The sequence below is a fragment of the Larimichthys crocea genome, chromosome XIII (genome assembly GCF_000972845.2).
Source record: "Larimichthys crocea isolate SSNF chromosome XIII, L_crocea_2.0, whole genome shotgun sequence".
Classification (NCBI taxonomy): domain Eukaryota; kingdom Metazoa; phylum Chordata; class Actinopteri; family Sciaenidae; genus Larimichthys; species Larimichthys crocea.
The window spans coordinates 39,999,828-40,021,551 of record NC_040023.1 but is presented as its reverse complement, the minus strand read 5'-3'; the positions used below and the strand labels follow the sequence as shown (position 1 = coordinate 40,021,551).

The following is a 21,724-nucleotide window of genomic DNA, read 5'->3' as shown; positions in this document are numbered from 1 at the left end:
CTTGAGAATTGCATTTTGGGAGATTGAGTCCGTGGCGCTGCATGTTCTTTATAGCTACAGTTGTATGTTTTGTGGACTCTCGTGGAGGACACAGCTCGGAGCCAGGTAAGGCAAACTTTGTTTTTTTATAATTTTGCTAAAATGAAATGTTGTGTGTTGCTAATATCTCTAATAGTAGTAGTAGTAGTAGTAGTAGTAGTAGTAGTAGTAGTAGTAGTAACGGCCTGTGCGTACTTGAGTAAATATATTATACTTTACTATAGCTGTAGTACTTGCACTGTAGTAGCACTACATTTCAGAAGAACAGTAGCACTTCTTTACCCCATATTTATTAAACAAAGCTGATTAGCAGATCAAGATTATACACACAAAACATAAGCACAGCAATATGATGCTTAAACTACCCAACCACTGACTGCACTGACCTGCCCACCTTCAAATCTCTAACAAAAACACACCTTTTTAAAATTTCTTTTTAATGTTTAATGTCTAATGTGTTTTTAGTGCACTGTCTTATATTGTTTTGATGATTTAATGTTCTTCTCTGTAAAGTGTCTTTGAGTACCCTGAAAAGCGCTCTCAAATAAAATGTATTATTATTATTATTAACCAAAATAATGTTTTATCCTCTGTGTGTAAAAGCAACATTAGCTGACATTTCTTATAATAAACTATATTCATGTTTGGCCCATCAACAATTAATCTTTTTATAATAAACTTTTGTGGAGACACAGTATCTATTGCTGGTAATGTTGGTCTGGATTTTATATTATTTATTAATATAACACTGTTTCAACCTGATATTCTTATTCACACACACAGATAGCAGTGAAGTAACATGCGAGGGGCTGTTGGAAGCTATTGCAGCAGTTTTGCTCAGTGGCAATAGGAGCTGGAAATTGAATCACAAACCCTGAGGTGACTGGACAGCCTGCTGAACCACAGGTAGAATACAGTGCTTTTACTCATGTTAGACTTTAAATGCGGGATATGTAGTTGTTATTAAGTGTTTTTACCATGAGGTATTGCTGGTAAGCATCTGAATACTTCTTTCATTACTACCTTTATCAACAATAATTACTCAACACACATGCTTTTCTCTCCGGTCTTTGATTAGATCATTCAGATAGTTTCAAGGCTGTAGAGACCATGCCTGCAATGTTATTTTTATTGTTATGAATAACTCATTCATCTAACACGAACATGATCTGTTAAAGTTTCCACCTGTTTCCAACAGGCTTTTATAAATATTATTCCTACGTCTACTTCTCTAAGGCTAATCTGTAATTAATATTTTGTAGCCACAGGGTCTGTTTGGCCAGTGTCCATCTCTTCATTATCCTCTACAAAAACATGGGCAGGTACCCAAAATGAAACAGATACATAATGACGTCAATTAAAGGTCTTTATTAAAAAAAAGAAAAAGAACATTGCAAGCTAGATAGAGATTACGGCTAGTTGAGCTCAATGATAAATTCTTTGTCGGGCCAACAAGCCCAACACTTATCAAGATACCAAAAGACAAGTTAAAAAGCAGCTGTGAATGTCTAATATTGGTCTGTTAGAGGCATTAACCAAAATATTAAACAAGTCAGTTAATTATCTCCGTGGTTCTTCTCAATGGCAAGTGAATATCCCTGCAGAAAAAAAACAAATATTTGACTGCTTTCTATGGCTTCTATAATACCCCAATTAGATCAAGGTACATAGCTTACATTGCAACAAAGACAGCCACAAATAGTCAATTTCAACAACAGCTTGACTGTTTTTGAACTGATGCCAAGAGCAGACTTTGTGATCACTGAAATGAATGGAGGCCTCATTGTAATTCCCTCCTCTGTGTTTGGGAATGCATGAATGTCACCAGCTGCCACGTCTGCTCCTCTGTGGAAAATGTCCAAAAACCTTAATTATCATGCTTAATCATCCATGGGATTGAAGCAGGGGAGATCCCACTGTAACAGATTGGCGATGTAAAACACGGTCATTGCATTGAGCTGTGTGCCTGGAATCCCAAGAGGATCCGGTTTATACTCTGTGGTACAGCTGATGCTGGTATAGATTCATTTTTTTCTTAAATGCTTCTGATATAACCTTCCTCTGCCGTGGCAGATGACGGGTCATTATACTTTTTTTTTTTCTCCTTTTGATAGTTTAATAAAAATATCAACTAAATGGGAACATCTGATGCGTGATGGCACATCAAATTCAAGTAATCACCATTAGTTTTATGCAGACTATAGAGTACTGTAATGAATTCGATGGAAAAAAATATTGTTTCAGTTTTGATTGCACGGTATCAAGGAAAATTACCTACACGGCACACTCAGTTGTTGCTCATGTACACAGCAGAATGAGACTTTAATACAATAACATCGATAAAAACATATGAAACACGTACGTGTTCCAAAAGAAATAGCAGCAGTTGAAGTGCAGATTTTCTCTTCATTACTGTACGTCCATGTGTGTGTCTGACTGTGTAGTGCGAGTGTGTGTGTGTGTGTGTGTGTGTGTGTGTGTGTGTGTGTGTGTGTGTGTGTGTGTGTTTGGAGGAGGTTAAACAGAGTTAAAGTGTGTGTAAGGAAGAATGAGCGAATATGTGTTCTGAGTTTATCAGACCAAAGGAGAAAGTGTTATTAACCACCCAGCCGAAATTGAATGATTAAAAATATTGACAAGTTTATGAAATTACGTGTCAAAAAAAGAAATGGGAGCAGTCAAGCAGCAGTTTTGAAGCAACTGAAACGTGTCAGATGAGTTCAGAAAATGACATGACCGACTTTGAAACACTCTGAGTGAGATGGATTAATCTCTCTGCTCAGGGTGGCCTCAGCGTGTCATCGAGCCACCCTTTAGGACCGCCCAAAAAATCCTGGACTGAAAACTGGTGAAAAACTGCTTTAAACTCTAACTCCACATTTCAGTAAAATATCGTTCGTCTTTTCACATGTTTTCAGCAGCTATTTTCCAACAAATTTTATGTATTTTGAAGGAAATCTCAGAATTGCCTTTACACTGACCTTGATGGCTCAGAGGAAGAATCTGTTACAGATTCTGGCAGTTCTGCATTATTTGCAGCTGCACCGTTAGTTACTGATATTTATGTTTCTAAATGGAGTTCTGTCATGTATCACGGTGCAAATTTTCCTCCTGAATTTTTGGAGTAGTTGTTGTACAAATATACAATGCAGCACTTTTATAGTAAGAAGAGCCTCAGTGTGATTGCATTACTCAGCCACATGATGGCAATCCACTTCCATTTGTCTTTTCATCTAAGCCCCAAATAGTGGTTACAGGTGAATTTTGAGCAGCTTGTGAAGTATTAATTCATGCACTAACTCACCTCTTTCCTCACTACCTTCATCATCATATGTTTACATTATTCAGGACTCCCTGGCAGCAACCTAAAAATCCCTAAACATTATAATAAATGTAACAGATGTCTGTCTAGCTGGGTGTCCTGCAGGATCTTTGTGTTGAAAGATGCCTGGGGGCTGTTGAGTTATTTGCCTTGGCTGTGGGTAAGTGTATTAAGGAGTGGTGGCATCTTTTTACACTGTGCATCTGACTTTCTTCAAGAACAGATGGTGTTGTTTCCAAACTACCAATTAGCAAGGAGAGGGTAGCAACCAGCCGCTAGCAGCAGCTCTTTCTGCCTCGTTCGTGCCCTCTCCTCGCTCTCTCTTTCCGTCTTTGTCCCTCTGTGCCCTCTTGTTCAGTCTTCAGCTCTCTCTGCATGAACCCCCCCCCTCCTCTCTGCAGCCCTCCATACCAGTATGACACTGGAGAGATGTGTGGCCTGCTGAACAGATTGGGAGTGACATATGTCAGATGTGGGGGGATTTAGCGGGGCAACCAAGTATGTCTCCCCCAGCGAGCTTGTGTGTGTTTATGTGCGTGTGTGTGTGTTGACTCTCCCCCTTCAGGTGTGAGTCCCAGTGTGAAGACCCCAGACTTGAGACTCTCCTCGCACACATACAGCTTTAGATTCCCTGTTAATAACAAGAAAGAGCCTGTGGGAGGTGTGTGGGTGCGTGTGTGTGTGTGTTCAGGGATGCTGAGGATTATGAACAGTGTGATATCTTGTTTGCCACTTGGTGCATAAAATGAAATTACAAGCCAAGAGTCAATATCTCATCATGCTGATTTTGGCTAACCTTCCTCTCCTTCCTCTAACTGCTACATTCTTCTGATTTGGCAGAGGGACACAACACTGCTCTCTTGCAGGAATTAACCCTGAAATATCCAGTGGGAAATATATCCACACTCTCGGTGTGCTTCAAACTCAGTTTTCAGCGTTATAACTTTTAACTAGCCGCTAAATTAAGAATTGATTTGTTCTCAGATGCAATTAATTGCTTGTCCGGAGAGGGCCTGAATAGAAAAGAAAAAGCAAAACTTTTCAATCTATCATACAGACAATCAAGTTGTCAATCTTAAGTTCAACTTTAACATCCAACTAAACTTTATTTCAGCTTTAACTGTCTGCTTTGACTGAAATGCGCTTATGCAGGCGAACCTTTCCACTATCACAGCAACATTCACCTCTCCTGATGAATTCTTTATGTAGATGTACATCAGTCTGACAACATACATAACGACATAACGAGGTGTGTCACCGATTTTCCTCCTCCCTGTGCACAGCCATGATAGATGGTTTCTGAATCACACAGGAAATTCAGTGATATTTCCCTTTAACTCCGGCAACCTTGAACAAAAGTCCTCCCTCTGCAGTTAAGCGGGTGCTTGAAGGGCAAGCCAACGCAGACACGGTCCAGTGCTTTTATTGACCCAATGAGAAACCTCTCTGTGTCTCCAGGGGCTCGGCGCTCAGGTTAGGGTCTTTGTTGTCTGCGTTCATTAGTGTCTCCTTCGCCATCCCTCTATCTCGCTCTCTCTTTCTATCTCCATCTCTCTCTCTCTCCTACTCTTTCTCTCTCTCTCTAACACCTCCTTTTTCTAACTCCCTCACTCCCTCTCTGCTGCTCTTTTCCCCCGAGGAGCCGGAGAAGAAAATGTCACCAGATCAAATTAGTGGGAGCCTCCAACACTGCCTGTCTGCCTCTGTCTGTCTATTCCACCAAGTGATAGCGTCACTCATGAAAGTTTCTAGAAGTTTATTTGTGCCCAAACTTTTGCCCAATCTTCCCCAGGTATGATACTCCATGACTGTGGTAATGCAGCCTTTTCTGACTGCAAATTATTTTTTTTATCATATTGTTTTCACACAGGATAATAAAGATACCCCAAAAGGCACATATATTGTACATGCATGTTCATTTTTATTTGATTTGTCACTATTCAGGTTTACATGAACTAGCCATGCTGAAGAATGTCATTGACGCTGGTTTGTGGGTTGGTTAAAGGAATAGTTTGACATTTTGGGACATAGGCTTGTTTGTCTTCTTGCTGAGATTTAAATGAGAAGCTTGATACCACTCCCTAAACTGTAGGATCAATATGATAATTTTTTATACCATTTGTTACAACATATCTTTGTGAGCAATCGTTTTCGAGGATGCTGGACATAAAAACTAAGAAAAGGAACAGACTTTGCTGTGAAAATGACATGAGGCTGGCACTTGCCAAGGTGAAGCCACGCATATCTGAACTGGTCTCTCAAAGGCAACAGCAGAAGTCACACTGAGGTAAGTTGTTGTGAGTTCATGCACTGTGTTGGTTTTGTTATTTGAACAAGGTGATGTTAATGCACGGTTCATTTTGTGCACCAGTAAAAAAATCATATTTTATTTTTTACTAAAGAAGGGTTCGGTGAATGAGCATATGAAACTGGTGGGGTTCGGTACCTCCAACAAGGTTAAGAACCACTGTGCTAAGCAAAGCTAGTGTTCTTCTTCTTATTTAACAGACCGATGAACAGAATGGTATCAGTCTTCTCTAACTGTCAGCAACATAGAGTCAAGCTGTTAAAAAACATCAAATCATTCATATCACTTTCATCATCTCGTCGAATGAGATGGCAAGCCCTCGGCATTCTGAAAAATCTCGCACCCTGTCTTTTTTGCAGTGTCACCACCAACACATAACTTATTCATAGCACATTTCATATTCATAGCCTTCTTTACTTCACTGAGACCCATCGGACATAGTGATTCTCTCTTGGTCTGGCGTTATTTACCTTAATGCATTTTAGTGGAGTGAGAGTGAGAGTGTTGCCAGAGGTCCATCTTTGCAAACAGATGACTTTAATGCATGTTAACCTTGGTGGCAGTAAAAAGCCTCACCATTATTCCTCTTAAACCATACAGTGTCTATCAGAGTCCATTGGGGAGAAACTGGAGCACTTCCACAACTCCGACCACAAAAGAGCTCTAATTGAAAATGACTTCAGACTATTGAAAAAGAGGAAGCGGCTTGGTTGAGGGCGCAATATTGTAACCCTATTAAATAGTTTGAAGAGGCGGGGAAAAGATTGTTTGTACGGACCATTTTTTCCCTACTGTATGTTAACAAATGATGATCAAGTATTTAAACCATTTATATAAAGACAAAACGAAGCGATCTACAGTAAGAGTGAAAGGAACACACAGAAGTCCATTTCCATGGTGCTCCATCACAGGCAGATGAAAGTGGCTACTGTCTTTCTACCATCAATATGCAAATTGGAAAAAATGGCCCTTGAGTGCGGGGAGCAGTTCCCTCAAGTGCATTCATTAGCCACCGTTAGCATAATTGATTCCCAGTCCTGCCATAAAACTGGTCACTCCCTGTGCCTCTCGCTCTAGGGGGATCCTCTGGGGACCTCACAGGCTAACTTCAATCATAAATCATTAAAGGACACCACTAGCCAATGGACTGTGCCAAGGCCCAAGAGACGTGCGAGCAACAGTAATACTGTCACTGACGTCTAAATCATCGACGTGACATATAAAGGTGCCTACAGGCGGACATATCCTACAATCCACCTCTCTATCCTCATTTCTTAACTCGCTGTCATAAAAATGCATGTACCCTTGTAATTAGGCAGCATGTTCCTCAACACAGCATATGCCAGTGATGCAGTTTTTTGGATTTGTGCCAGAAATTATTTAGGCAATTGCGTAATATTTTACTTGTGTGTGAAACTCGTTGTGATATTTTATTAAAAAAATCTTGTGAAAGTAAGTTTCTGTCTGCACATGTTCAAATCAAAATAAGCTTTGAATCTTCTTCTTGTGGAAATCTAAGAAACTTAAAGGTAAAACTGGATGGTGAATCTGCTTGTGTGGACAGCCAAACAGAAACATAGTAAAAACCAATGGGTATTCGATGAGGTTTATCTCAGTCATAATTTATTTTGGTAATTAAATGAACATCAGGACTGTAGACTAGTTACTGCAGAAGTCATGATAGCTATTACCTTCAGCCGTATTTCTCTCTAGCATCACCATTCAGAGCAGGTGTGTGGCTTATTAAGGCTGCTATTAGAGAAAGAGAGAGAGAGAGGGAGAGAGAGAGAGAGTCTGTGTGGTAAAAGCTTTTTTTTTTTCATTCCTTCCATCCAACATTCCCTCCATCTGTCCATCCATCCATCCCTCCTCCATACAGACTAATTAAACTCATCAAGTTGTGCAGTGACGGTTCCCAGCGCCTCAGAGAGGCAGAGAGCAACTGAGAGACAGTAGAGAATGATAGCGGCATGCTCATGATGTATCGCCACCTCGCAAAATAAAACATATTCATAAAGAATATTCATTACCTCTACCAGCCATCCCCCAGATGGCCAGAAAATTGGCTTTGTGTTGAGATGTGGATTCAGGCATGCATATTAATGGAAGACAGATGTAAACGCATATTCATATTCTTTGGCTCCTCTTTTTTGTGACAGACAAAATGATAATGCACCCACTTAGGAGAGGGGGAAAGGGGCTGCATCCGGGAAGCAATTCACCTCTAATGTGCTGGTGGGTTATTGGCTTTTTGTCAGGCTGGCAGTGTGTGTCCCTATTTTTCTAGTGTGTATTTGTGTGGAGTTGTCCATCTACATTTTAAGTGCTCGCTGTCTCTCTCTGACACACACACACACACACACACACACACACACACACACACATTTCTTGGTATGTGGCTTTGAGGTTTTGACATGCAGGTCACTGCTAACTCATACGAACATCGAACACTGAAATGTTTTGATCTGTAATCCTCTTCATCTTCTTCATTAAGGGGTGGCAAAAGTGTGTGTTCACTTTGATGTGCATGTATTTGTGCTTTTAGACAGCAATGATCTCAGATGAGTGTTACAAGATTTGTCTGATAAGATCCAAAGGTTACCGTGGCACTAAATCTGTGCACCAGCATTACCACTTCAACTATTTCAGTCAGGACTCTTGAAAATCTGAGAACATTTAAAGAAACATTCATGGCTGAATGCAAACTGAATGTTTATATAGACCGTCTATTGGCAGAGAGGGTTGTGTAAATTCATGACTGAGTGTGTATTTATGACCAACAGTTAGGAAAACTGTATTGTTGGCCACACTTTCATTTCAGTTTACTTTGAGTCCTCTCTCCTTTAGAGATCACGATCCTATCTCCACTGCCTCAAAATGCCAGCTCCACTGCTTCCACAAGAGGACAGTAGCGCTCTCTCGGCCTTGTCGATAAAAGCCAGACCGCAACTTTTCCATTTCACCTCAGATGGCTGCATAACTTGAACATAAACATTAACGGTATGCGGTGGTATCCTTATAGCCTTAAAATAATAGTCAGCCCCATAAAGAATAGATTTTTGCATACAGCAGTGAGTATCTGTTTTGGTGTGTCAAGGTTTTATTAAGATTATTGAGATATTTGGACGAATAAAAACAGGCATTCCTGTAATTAAACATACTATTCATAGAAGAAATACACCCAAGAACAATGGAACATACAAGTGAAAAGTGACATTAATCACTATTTTACACAGAAGTTGAACTATTTAGTGGCTTTTTTACTACACTGTTACTGACTGTGTCAGGGTTACCAACAAATCTACTGATGTCTGACCGGAACTGAGCTGGTTACCCATTTGGTTAACACCTAATGTTACAGTAGTGGGTTTATGTACAGTCTAATATGTCTGTTTTGAATATTACACTGGTTTTGTTTTATGAAAGTAATATACTTCTTATGATTCTAATTATTTCATTATGCAAAATATCCCTGCCTGTGTTTATGTGCAACAATTTGTCATGATATATAATTGAAGCACTGCACTAACAACCTTGACACAAGTACTGTAGGTCCAATAACCAGCCGCAGGGCTCCCCTATATACATATTAGATCTCATCCCCGTGTTACAGTCCATATATGTCACTGTAAGAATAGGGGAGGTTTTTAATAGAAATGGCCTCATAAACCCTCAATCCTGTAACAGTGCTCTGCTCAATTGGAATAAAACCTTCTTTGTGTAAGTGTGTGCCAATATGGAAAATTAAAGCCAGTTAATAAAAAGCAGTGCTAAATCAATGCGGGCCATAAAAGTTACAGGGTGATATTAAAATGTGGGGGGGAAAGGGGGAGAAATAGTGGCATTAACACGCTGGGCCTGAATTATCATGTTAATTTAATATCCAGTCTTCAAATGAAGCAGAGAGCCCAATAAAGGTCAATTAAGCAACTAGCCTCCCATCTCCATTTAGAATTTTATGGCCTCATCTAAATCACAGTGCTGGTCCAAGGGGCCCTCCTAGCTGCTGGAGACCTTTGGGACCCAACGAGGGCACAAGCTTTTAAGATCTAAGTTCATAATGGTGGTTTGTTTGAATTGGGACAGCTCTGTGATTGTAGCGCCACCTTGCCCCTAATAACTATTTTGAATTATAGATGTTATTCTTGCTGCTGCACACGAGAACACGGTTACACATCCATGTCCCATTTTTATGCAGAGGGCCAAGTTGTATCCAACATCAGCTTTCTACCCCTGTGGGTTTTAAATGTGGGGGGTGAGCAAGCTTTTGGTTCCATCACTGTGTGCTGTAGAGATAACTTTTTACATCAGTGAAAACTCTAAAAACTTGATGATTTCTCCAAAAGAAAAAGGAATTTAGTTCTTATTCTGATGACAACTGATAACTAATATTACCACATCTGCTTATTTTTCTATTAATTCCATTTTTCCCTTTCAATGAACAACTCTTTGTACATACCCAGCTTTTAAAGGGCCAGTTTATGATTGCTATTCCCTCACCTCACCCTATCCTTCCTCGCAAGAAGGAGAAACTACGGTGGAAACGCATGAAAAACATGAAACGCCCTATTTTTTGCTTGTCTATTATTATACAAACATGGCAGTTTAACATGGACTAGATATATATATAGCCTCATGAAAACATAGTTATGCATATTATCTTTCTTAGACCAAGATATATTTTGATAAACATTTTTAAATAACTATTTTAGTGAATAAGTGCAATATATATTTGTGTACAAATGGATTCCTCAATCAAAAAAAGTCCAGTCCATCAGTCAGCAGGCTTCTGTTTTATTTATGCATTTCAGTAACTTGTGTTAATCCCCAAAGTGTTTTGCCTTCCATCTTTTTACATCTGTATTCATATATGTATGTGTTTTTTCTGCGTGCAGATCTTCTATATTCCTACAGGACAGAATAATTGATTAAACTGACCTCATGACCAGTAAAACTTGCTAATGCATCACCAAAATAATGACAACTACACCCACCCTCCTTACTGTTATAAGAGTGGTAACTGAAGTTGAATATTGATGTCCTGTGACATGATGGTGAATGAACAGTCAAAAAGAATGATGAATAATTCCCATGTAAGCACAATATGCATCGACCACTTATTGACCTCCTCCAGCTAGTCTGCTGCATTGACATGGCTTTATGCAGATCCATATCTTATGAATAAATCATACTGAGCTAGTTAGAGCTAGTCTTTCAAGGCTCGCTGTTAATAAACAAAAGGAGCTCTGCTGTTGTGTGACCTGAAACGAAATACTGTTTTAATTGCCTCTGAAGGCTGAGACAACATGTGGATAAATACTCCTCTGAACAAATATACTTCTCACGACCGCTACTGACCTCATTATTATCTCAACATCCACGGTGATATTTCGTTATTATTTATAGCATTGTTTATATTCTGTAGTAAAAGTAGATACACAGGGATCTGTTTACAGTTCTTCATGCAAGCTTTTTAAGTAAACAGTGAAATAACTCCGGTAATATACCTATTATATTATAAAGGTGGGACTGTAGATGTAACCTTACTATTACTGGTTGTTATCTAGGCCTGTTCAGTTTCCATGCAATTAGAGCTAAAATTGAAATCAGTTTGAGAGAAAAATAATTTGTAACTATTCTGACAATAAATTAATCTTTCAGATCATTCCTTTAACAAACAATCCCCCAAAACCTAGCCTCTGACAGGAATGTTTACTGTTAGTAAACTGAATATATTTGGGCCTGAGACAGTCAGTGTCAATCAGACAAAACAAGACTGAAGATGTAACCTTGGACATTTTTTCACAATGGCAACAATAAACCATTGATCAAGAAGATAATCTGCACATTAATCTGTAATTAAGATAATCTTACTTGCTTACTTACCTGCAGCCCTATTTTGATTTTGCAAACATCCAATGATACTTAGGTTCTTCCAACATGACCTGAACAAGGATATAACTTATTATTTATAATATAGTATGTGTGAAAGTCTGTATTGAATATCTAACTGTGAATATATATGAATGTATGTATGTGTATGAATCCTAGCTGACTAGGTATGCCTTTCTTATTGAAAATAATATTAGATACTGTATAGCAATTTCAGTAAATACCAGGAAACTGAACAAAGATCTTGCAGAGGCTGTTCTCGCTGACTCTGATTTTGACATCCCATCTTAATAACAAAGATTAGAATTCAAGATAGCTTCACTGCTGTGAGGCAAAACCTAAGTACAAACACTGCTAATTCCCCACATTACACTCCCATCCCTCATGAAGCAGCAGTTGAAATGCACACATGGCTTGTGCATCTTTAAATACACTTTGTGTCTGTGCAGCAGCCCCATACAAAATGCATAATATGCAACAATTCAGCAAAATGTTATAGTGGTAAGTGAGCATTTTTGCTTCATTCCACATGCTATGCATCTGGATAGTGTCTGGGTATATTACATGAGTGAATGGGTTAGTGACCTAGATTCTCTAATGGGATTTTAGGTGTCATACAAAAATGCCTTTTTTACAACTCCGACAGATGTTCCTCTTTCATAATTACATACACATTAAACCAGTGAGACATTGATATGAAAGACACACACAAAAAAGTGCTGTAAATATGTATTAGTATGGATTTTCTTCTTCTTCGGATAGGGCTATGGTTTGATGATGTTTTCCTCAACTTGCATGAAACATTTATCCCGTGCTCGTGGCTCCTGCCTGAATGCTTAAAATCCTAAAGTAGCGTTTCTCTCTCTCTCAGTTTGCGTGGTAATGATGAAGAGTCAAAATAGACTCTTGTTTATCAGAGGAAATAAGATATCAAATATTCCAGTACGCCCAGAGAACACACGCACAGTCTGTGCTGCCTGAACATGCCTGTGAAGCCATGCTGCGCTGAAGGCAATCTGTCTCCCCCACCCATAACGACCATCTGTCATTAGTGTAGATCAATGGAGATGATAGATGGGGGATGCTTGCTGTGCTGACAGAAGCACTGAGACAGGAGTCCAGGAACGACCACGGTTATGGTTCGTGGTCCTGACCCAGCAGGCAAAAGCCCTGATGTTAATTTTGTCTCCGTGCTGAGGTTGGGTTGATACAAGTTTGGACTGTCAAGGAAGCTACAGACTGGCTTTTCGAAGATTCAGATCAATTTTAGTCAGTTTTCTGAGTGTTGCATATGTTTGGAGCACTCACCCACATGCCTTAACTTCTGTGCCAGAAGTGTTATAAATTCTCTCTGAATAATCCATTTTCCTAAGCACTTGGTTGGTTATTCAAAGCGTGTCATATGGAGTTGATGTAAAACAAGGCAATAAAACAGGCAAAGAACGGACTGTGCCAACACTGCCTCTACACATCTCAAAGCGTGACATCCCAACAACCAGACCAAACCAGTTTGGATCCACTGGGTAGAATCAAGAGGACTGGACATGATTTGATGAAGCACATTTCACACTTGCTAGAGAGAGATGGACAGTCCAAGGCCTGTTAAAAATCCCTTGGGTTTTGGACGTGAGGATCGAAGGATTTTCAACACGAGCCTTTCTTAACACGGAGGAGGAGACAAAATGAAGGGCTTTTCTCCAATTTTAGCCACCAAAATTGAATTTCTGAGGTAACACAGGCTCTCTTGTGGGATTTCACCCTCATCTGTATTTGCTCACCACTCTCTCGTGTCAATTCGCCATCATCTTTTTTTACTTTTCCTGTCATTTTAGGTATGAGAATTCTTTGTTTTGATATTTAGATTCAAGGTGTTAAATTTAAAACTAAAGGTGACCTCAGTGCGAGGCAAAATAGATAACGTGTAATAATGGGGAAAAAATGCGCACGCGTACCAATTCTGATTACTCTCCCACTGATTATTCTAATAAAAAGGAACCATACGATAACACAAAACACACACAATCACCTGGATACAGTCTTACTAGTGCACATGTACTGACATGCTCACACACACACACACACACACACACACGTGCACAGAACACACTCTCGCTTATACGGCCGGGCAGTGGGGATTGCTTCGGAAAAACAGCACCTGCTCCTCCATTTGAAAACTATTTAGGGAGGCATCAAACTCTATCAGGGCAGGTCTGATTGCGGTCGCCTCTTCACAGTCCCCCAATCACTCAGTGAGTCAATTAGCCCCCCGCCCCTCCACACGCACTCACACTCACACACACCAACACACATATACAATATGCACAACAGACTCCCATTCCCATCCGTCCGCCGTGGGTTCCGCCAGGGAATGAGAGTCCATCGGCGGCCTTCCAGCAACACCTGAGGCCCCCTCTGCCCCCCCCCCCCCTCCTCCCTCCACCCACACTCAGCTAATAGCGGTGCTTGAAGGGCACCCGAACCACAATGGCATTCAATTCACCCCCATTGTACCCCTTTTACCAAGCCTCATACCAGCGACTCAACAGCTATTTAGCAGATGATGGGAAAAGAAAGAGAGAGTGGAGGAGAGCGAGGGAAAGTAGGAAATGAGCGAAGCAACAACAGGGGTGATGCGTCCTTTCACCTCTGCGATCATTTACTTTGTTCAGTGGAAGCGAATTCGATTGCGCCGCTCTCTGTGCATGTGCTAGTGTCGGTCTTCGTCTTTGCGAGTATTGAGAGTGTGTTTGTGCGCTTGCAGGTGTGTGTGTGTGTGTGTGTTTTTTTTTTTTTTTTTCACGTTGCATCCACTTTCACCTGCGTGTATGTACGCGGGGGCCTACGTTCCATCGACTCTTTGGGTTAGCGGGCGGTGCTCTCTCACAATCGCTTATTTATTCAGGGCCTTTTGAAATAATCGAGTTGACACATCTGTCAGATGGTGAGAGGAGGAATGCTAAAAGGTCACCGGGCGAGGTACCAGCTGCTCCCGCACCAAACCTTTCCTGCCTCCAAATAGCACAGTCATTACACCACAACAGATGGGACTCCTGCCTTTCATTTCTGCCTCACTCGCACACACACACACACACGCACACACCAACCGACACACGCGTGCACAACAGGAGCGTGCACACAAATGTGGCAAGCACCCATCACACTTATCCACACATGCGCACGTATACACAGAGGTGCAGTCACACCAGACACTTGTCACTGACAAGACAGGCAAACAGGCAGAGACATGTACTGTACACATCTGCAGATGCACACACACAGACACACACACATGCACATATATATACCCCCCCCCCCTCTGTCACTGTCTCTCTTGCTTTCACCTGCACACTCTGTACTCTTTCTCTCCAGGTCTGATTTCCATGTACAAGGTCAGTATCAGCTGTCTACAGGGAACATCACTCCCTCATAGCCAGAGCACGACAAAAGGACAAACACAGTAGCACTAAGGACAAAAGGCATCTGAGACGTTTTCTCTGTGGTCTCCTTCTTTATTTCTCATTCAGCTTCCTTTATTTTCTTATTTTTTATTTGGATCTCAGAGCTAATTGTTTAATAAAATCTGTCTCCGAAGCTGAATAGAACCTTTTGACCACCCAGAAAGTGATGTATAATTCAAATGTCGGCGAGATGTCATACAACACGATCTTTAGCGGGCTTATATCTCAGACCAGCTTTGTTGGGTGGAAAAAGTGCTTGGCATTGTGAAACCCAAAGAAAAGCCTTAGGCCTTGCTCCAAGTACTGCTTTTGATGGAGCTCTGTAGATTCAATTTTGCTTGAATAGAAAGTTTTTTTTCTGATGACTGCGTGAAAAAAAAAATCAACCACACCCCCCCACCCAAGCGCCGAAGCAACCTTAATCACCTTATAAGAAAACCAAACTAGTTCAGACATGTTGTTTCAAGTACACTTCAAAGATCATTGCTTTCCAGATCCAGCTGTTTGCCGATTCATCTCCCTACATATCATCAGATCCCTTTGAACTCTTTCATACTGGGTGCTCTTTCGACTTCAGGTGTGATACAAGGAGAGGCTCTTTGTTTTTTGCTTTACAATGGGCATGTTGCTTTAAAATATGTAATTGTTCCGAGCAAATCCTATAGTCATTTGTTGTATTTGCCAGCTTGGCTATTGTTCCAGTTAATGAGCTTGAAGGAACCCACAGCCACGCTTGTGGAGAAAGCAGGGCTGGGGGAAAAAAAAGTACGCTACAATGCATAGCTTGCTGTATGCAAATGTGTTGAAGCAAAGAATGTACAGTTCATTAGTAATTAATGATTACGCTATGTTTAGTGTACAAAAACAGCACCAAAGGCACATTAAGGATAGGTCTGTACACTTGAGACTCAAACATATTATATGTGAGTTAAATTCTGTTTTCGTATGAGATTAACACATAATATTACAATGCATAGTATGCATTTTCCCTTAACAAGAAGTGGACGGGATAATGTTGCAATCCACAATGTGTGGCCAGCTGTAAAGTGCGCAGCAGGATGCATTAAAAGAGTAATAATGCATAAATCATGTAAATGCACAGTTAGGATATAGCCACTGATTTTTATGGCCTATTATATGGAGGAACATTATTCGGATGTGTCGCCTACAGCACGTCGAGGCATTACATTTCTATCTCTGCTCTGTTTGTGCACACCTTGGTGTTGTAAAACTTTGAAACCTCTCAGGGTGGACATTATATCTGCTATGTGGTTACCGGGATCTATTGCATATTTCATCTGTGACATTTATGAGCGTATGCAGAAAATGCATGTACCAGGTACACAAGGAATGTCCGAATACTCAAGAGGTAAAGGGCATCATTGGAAAAAAAAAATGGAATTTGCCAACTCTATCATTTTAATCCTCTGATACAAACCCAGTGTCATCTCTGGCTAAATGATATCAGACAAACTAACAATGACAGACAAGTCATCACCCATGATGACACCCCACACCCGTGTTATCATCTGTGAAGAACTCATCAGTTGTTTGTGTCACCTCAAAGTTCATTTGTCACGCCCATATGTGACCCATTAACATAACTATCAGAAACAAGTCGTGGTGGGAGACTTCACAGCACTGATGCCTTCGAGCTCCTCTCTGTCTGTCCACACCGAGCCGCACATGTCAACATCATGACCGTATGTGTGTGCGTGAAGGAGTGGGGAATAATAATCAAACACGATTTGACAGATGATAGGCTGCTGCTTGTGTTGTACGTGCAAGTGTGTGTATATGCTCTATTTGCTCTATATCGTAATGGGCAGCTGTCATTAATAATAACCATTAATCGTACAGTCTACGTATTAAGATTCCTGTTTCCCTCCCTCGTGGGTGTGTGTGTGTGTGTGTATATCTGTGTGTGTACATTTACATATGTGTACACTGATGTGATTGATGCCCTCTGCTTCACTCCCCCTCAGCACCCTCCCAGATTTAGTGCCCTCACAGTCCCTTCTGGCCTGCCCTCCCTAAGCACAGTAAACATAAAGCAGCCGATTTACTTTATGACTCCTGCGCTCCAGACATTCAGTAGATTTACTGTCATTTTTATGTATTAGCTGGTACTGGAATGTAGCTGGTGATAATGACTGACAGGCAGCTGGTCATGGAGGGACAAAAGTGCTTCACTGGCAGCTTTAATGGAATCAACAGAACAGTAAACGGGCTTCAATTAAAACTTGTTCTTTGTAGGGTTTCGCCACAATGGATGGAGCTACGTATATGGCTACATTAAAGACCATTTCAAGGATGATAGATTCTTTAAATTAAGGAGTGTAATTGGCTTCACTTGTGTAATTTCCCATCCTTGATGAAATTGAAGGAAAGATTCACAGCCTCAGCCTATCTGGGCTAATAACGTGAAGCATTTAGCACTCTTAACCCTTTAACATACAGTGTTCCTCTTTTATTTCACCTTAAGTAGCTTCAAGGTTGAAGATAGAAGTCTTACATTATCACATATCAGCTTCTGTTGGCTGAGTGAAATATTCAAATCCAAGATTTTTTTTTTATCCTGATGTGGTAAACCTACAACATTTGGGGTCACATGGGTTTTTGACAATTTCTGGCTACACTGTTTAAGTCGTTGAAGTAATAGTTCAACCTTTTGGGACTATGGATATTTCCGTTCTTGATGACGGCTGTATGAGAAAATCGATTCCTTTTTTGTCTGCGTGGCAAATATCTAACTGGAGTCAGCAGTTATCTTAGCATAAAGACCGGAAACAGCTAGCCCCTAGAACTCACTAATTAACACGTTACATCTTGTTTTCTTAACTGTTTAAAACCAAAGTGTAAAAAAATACAATATGCAAGTTGCAAGGCAGCCAGTGGACTTCATGAAATGATGTGTCCCAGCCAAGAAATAGTCTGGCACATGAATTTGAGTTTTTACACTTTGCGGTTTTTGTATGGATTAATCAAATTAGATATAATGTGTTAATTGACTTTGTTGTTTTGTCTGCCAATAAGTGGATTTTGTTATCTTTGGACAGAGCCAGACTCGCTGTTTCCATCTTTTTTTATAGTCTTGCTAAAATAAGCTAACCGGCTACTGGCACGTGCTACATATTTATGTTGCAGACACGAGAGTGGTATCCATTTTTTTTCATCTAATTTTCTACAAGAAAGTGAAGTGTAAGTGTATTTCCCAAAGTGCCAAAGGTTAAAAAAGATGGTTTATCTGCATCTGTATATCTGCTTTGTAGACTGGTGATGAATTTTCTTATTTGAAATGCTTAGTCATACTCCACTTCTCTGTCCTGTCAAAAAGCATTCTGGGAAATACAGGAAATTGCTATCTGAGATAAAAGTGAATGATACGGCTTGAGAAAAAAAAGAAAACTGTTTGCAAACACTTCACATCACAAATCAACTCCCAGAGTGCAGCGAACATCACAAACAGATAAGGCTGGAAAATGACGCTGCTATGAGTGTTAATGGGGCGGGAGAATGAAAGCAATTATTATGAATTGAAGGTGAGCAGTTAAAATGCCACAAATACATAAATATATATGCACATACGTAAGTGGAGAAGCCAAAACATAAACATCTCGGAGAGGACACATAACTGCTCCAAACGTTTAGAGTGTTTTGAAGAGAATTATCTTTCGTCTGCTTTGTTGCATCAGATACAATCTTTTCTATCCTGACTACTCCTGTGCCGCAAGGCATTCAAACTATTGAGTTCAGGGACTAGTTGCGAGTCCATTAGGACTTAAGGATCTTTTTACCAGCCATCAGTCAGTCCTGGTCTGACACACTATGACAGTTATTAAGAGCGCGACGCCTTCAGCCATGAGCGTTGATCAGTGCAGTTTAAAGTTTATGTGCTGCAGTCTTCGGCCTGTCACCATTCAACATTCAAAATGTCTTTTGCTCTCCAGTCTTTGTCAGCAAGACCTTTTTTCTTTTGTATGCTCTCTGTCGCTCTCTCTCCTGTGAGTCTATCTCACTATTGCCCTGCTCTTCTTTCTTTTCACCCTGTCTTTCTCAGAGTCAAGACAGTGGCAATAATCCTCTCTAATAGCAGATGACAGCTCCACATAACTTCTGACATTAGCTTTTAGCCATCACATTAGCCCCCCTCTCTCTTTCTCTCCCTCTCGTAATGTCTTTTGGACTAGAGAGATCTGGGGCCCCCATCACACACTCTTTATTACTGTATGGGCCGTGGTGTTCCATCACTTTCTGCTTCCCATCACACAAAAGTACATGCACACACAGTCATGAGTGCACACACACGCACCCACATTCACACTTGTCCCCACAGGGCCTCAGATTGATGGCCGTTCCAGAGTACAGTCCCATAAAAAAAGAAAGAAAGAGGGAGAGTGAGGGAGGGAGGGAGGGAAAAGGCAAATGGACAAGTCTGTTCAAGAGACTTTATGTCCTACATAGACTTTGGATTATAAAAAGATTACACTATTTGTTATGAATAAAAATCTAATTAAAGTTGTGTTTAAAAGTTCAGTCTTGACCTTTGAAATGTAACATATATTTCAGCTGCTTTCAACTGGTCAACAAGCTCATTATCACCATCGAGTGCAATCTCCTGATGAATGTCATGAGATGTGGTTGAAATTTTAAAAAAAATCTAATAAGTGAATCTTGAGTTCATAAGCTATTTGCTCATATAATATTGCATTTCAGTGCTAAATTTCACATAAAGCTCTCTTTGATTGGCCCAGGATAATTTAAAATGAGATTAAAAATAACGACATAATATTAATGTTCTTATGAATGAGCAGCTCTTAGATACAGTGAAGTACATTAACTGTAATTTGTTATGTTTCTAAAATAAAATTACTGTAATTGCTGTTAAATTAAGTTTTAATTGTTCTGAAATAGAAACTATTAGATTGTTTTTGCGAGGCATTATGGAATTTAGCTTATTATTATCTGTTACTATGGATGATGTTATATTGTATCGGCGCATAGCATTCATAATAGTGTAAACTAGGTATCTGAAGACAGGATTACTTCACGTAAAAGTGATGCTTTCTTCACTTGGGGCTAAATAAATCCAACTACTTCATTTACTACTTCATTTAAGCAGAGTAGTCTTGTTTGTAATGTGTCGAAGATGAAAAAGAAGGAGGCTTTATGTGCACAACAATCACACAGGGCTTCATTGAATAAATTGTGTTTAATCACAGCAGTATGAAAGTGAAGTCTATGCATCGTGCGTGGTTTCAGGGGTAACTGGACAGTACGTCCAGTAATCCTGAGGCTGTGTGGTGCATTTAGAGCTGTCAGTGAAGCTCCAACTCCAGGGGGATGAGGCATGGGGAAGAAGTCTAGGGGATGACATAGGGGGGTTGGTGGGGGGGTGGAGGGGAGGTAGCCATATGGCTGCTGACAAGGAGAGGGGGCAAAGCTGACAGGGCTGAGGGAACAGAGATGGCAGGCGGGAGGGAAGAGGAAATCACACTGGAAGGACAACATGCTCCCCTTCTGCCAAGGCAGAAAGCAGCAACGACCTGTGTGTGTATGTTAGTGTGTGTGCCATTGACTGACAACGCTGCTGATTGAATCCAACGTGGAGGCCTGTGTCCTGACAGCACTGATGCCACAAGTCTGGACACAGCCTGGAGTGTAAGAGTGACTGAGAGCCAAAGAGAGAAGAAGAAGAAAGTATGTGCATCTCTGTCCATGCTGGGCGTATTATCTGTGTGTGTGTGTGTGTGTGTGTGTGGCCCAGCGTGGGTGTCAGCCAGCCAGCCAGGGTCCTCTGTGTGTGCCTGAGGAGGCTCTCTACCAGCTGGGTGAGCCAGGTGCTCGGTTGCCCCCTCACGCCCCCTGGCCCTCCCATTACTGCTGCCCTCCAGGCCCGCTCAGTCAACTGCCACTTGCTACCAGATCAATATTAGCTCACATCGAGGACAACATGTCATTCCACCACTGAGGGGTCAGACAACCCATTGTTAGGCAGCATCAGGTACAAACTGGGTTGGAAGACAATATTGTATCAGAATGTTCAGTATTTATTTGATGCACATGGGACTGGTCTGTTAATATTGATAAATTGATCAAAAAATTCATCAAATAGAAGCAATTTCAGACTTAAATGCGGCAATAGTTAAGAACATTATGGAAGGTTTTAATGTTTTATATATCAAAGTAAGTAGCTGCTTCATTTCTTTGTTTCGTGTGTGATGATTCTTTATTAACTGGCATAATTTGTGCAATCAGTCAGGTGCAGAAACTGTGAGCTATTAAGGACAGCATTTGCATTAACTGATTAGCAATGCACACAGCCAAAGATGCATTTTCCATAATAACTATACCATCTTATTGAGAACATCTTGGCTGCAGGAAGACTTTTGCTGACAAAGCTCCAAGGACACAGATGAGCTGAATGCTGAATGCGCACATCACCATCGCTTGCCTTTTTGTACATGAACGGCAACTCAAGCGCCAAGATTGTTTTCATTCCTGCTTAAGTAGTGGCACAAAAGTGATAAGTAGGTAATGGCTTCTAATTAGCGATGTCCCAAAAACATATCAACAATAATCAGCTACATTCCATAATGTTTCTGAACATCTGCGTGATGCTGAACGTTTCATCAGCGCACATTGAATGATGGCCTGTTTTAATGCCGCATCAATCTCTTAATAGCTGCTTTGTACCTTTTCACG

At 40.6% G+C, this 21,724-nt stretch overlaps 1 protein-coding gene across 1 annotated transcript in view; it reads left to right on the top strand.

The window, feature by feature from the left end:
- The first annotated feature begins 3 nt into the window (after positions 1 to 3).
- Positions 4 to 21,724, top strand: part of triqk (triple QxxK/R motif containing) — an 83,235-nt gene continuing 61,514 nt past the window's right edge. The window contains exons 1-2 of the mRNA XM_027287068.1: positions 4 to 105; positions 823 to 945. The gene's annotated coding sequence lies outside the window, so the exon portion shown is untranslated. The remainder of the gene's footprint in view (positions 106 to 822; positions 946 to 21,724) is intronic.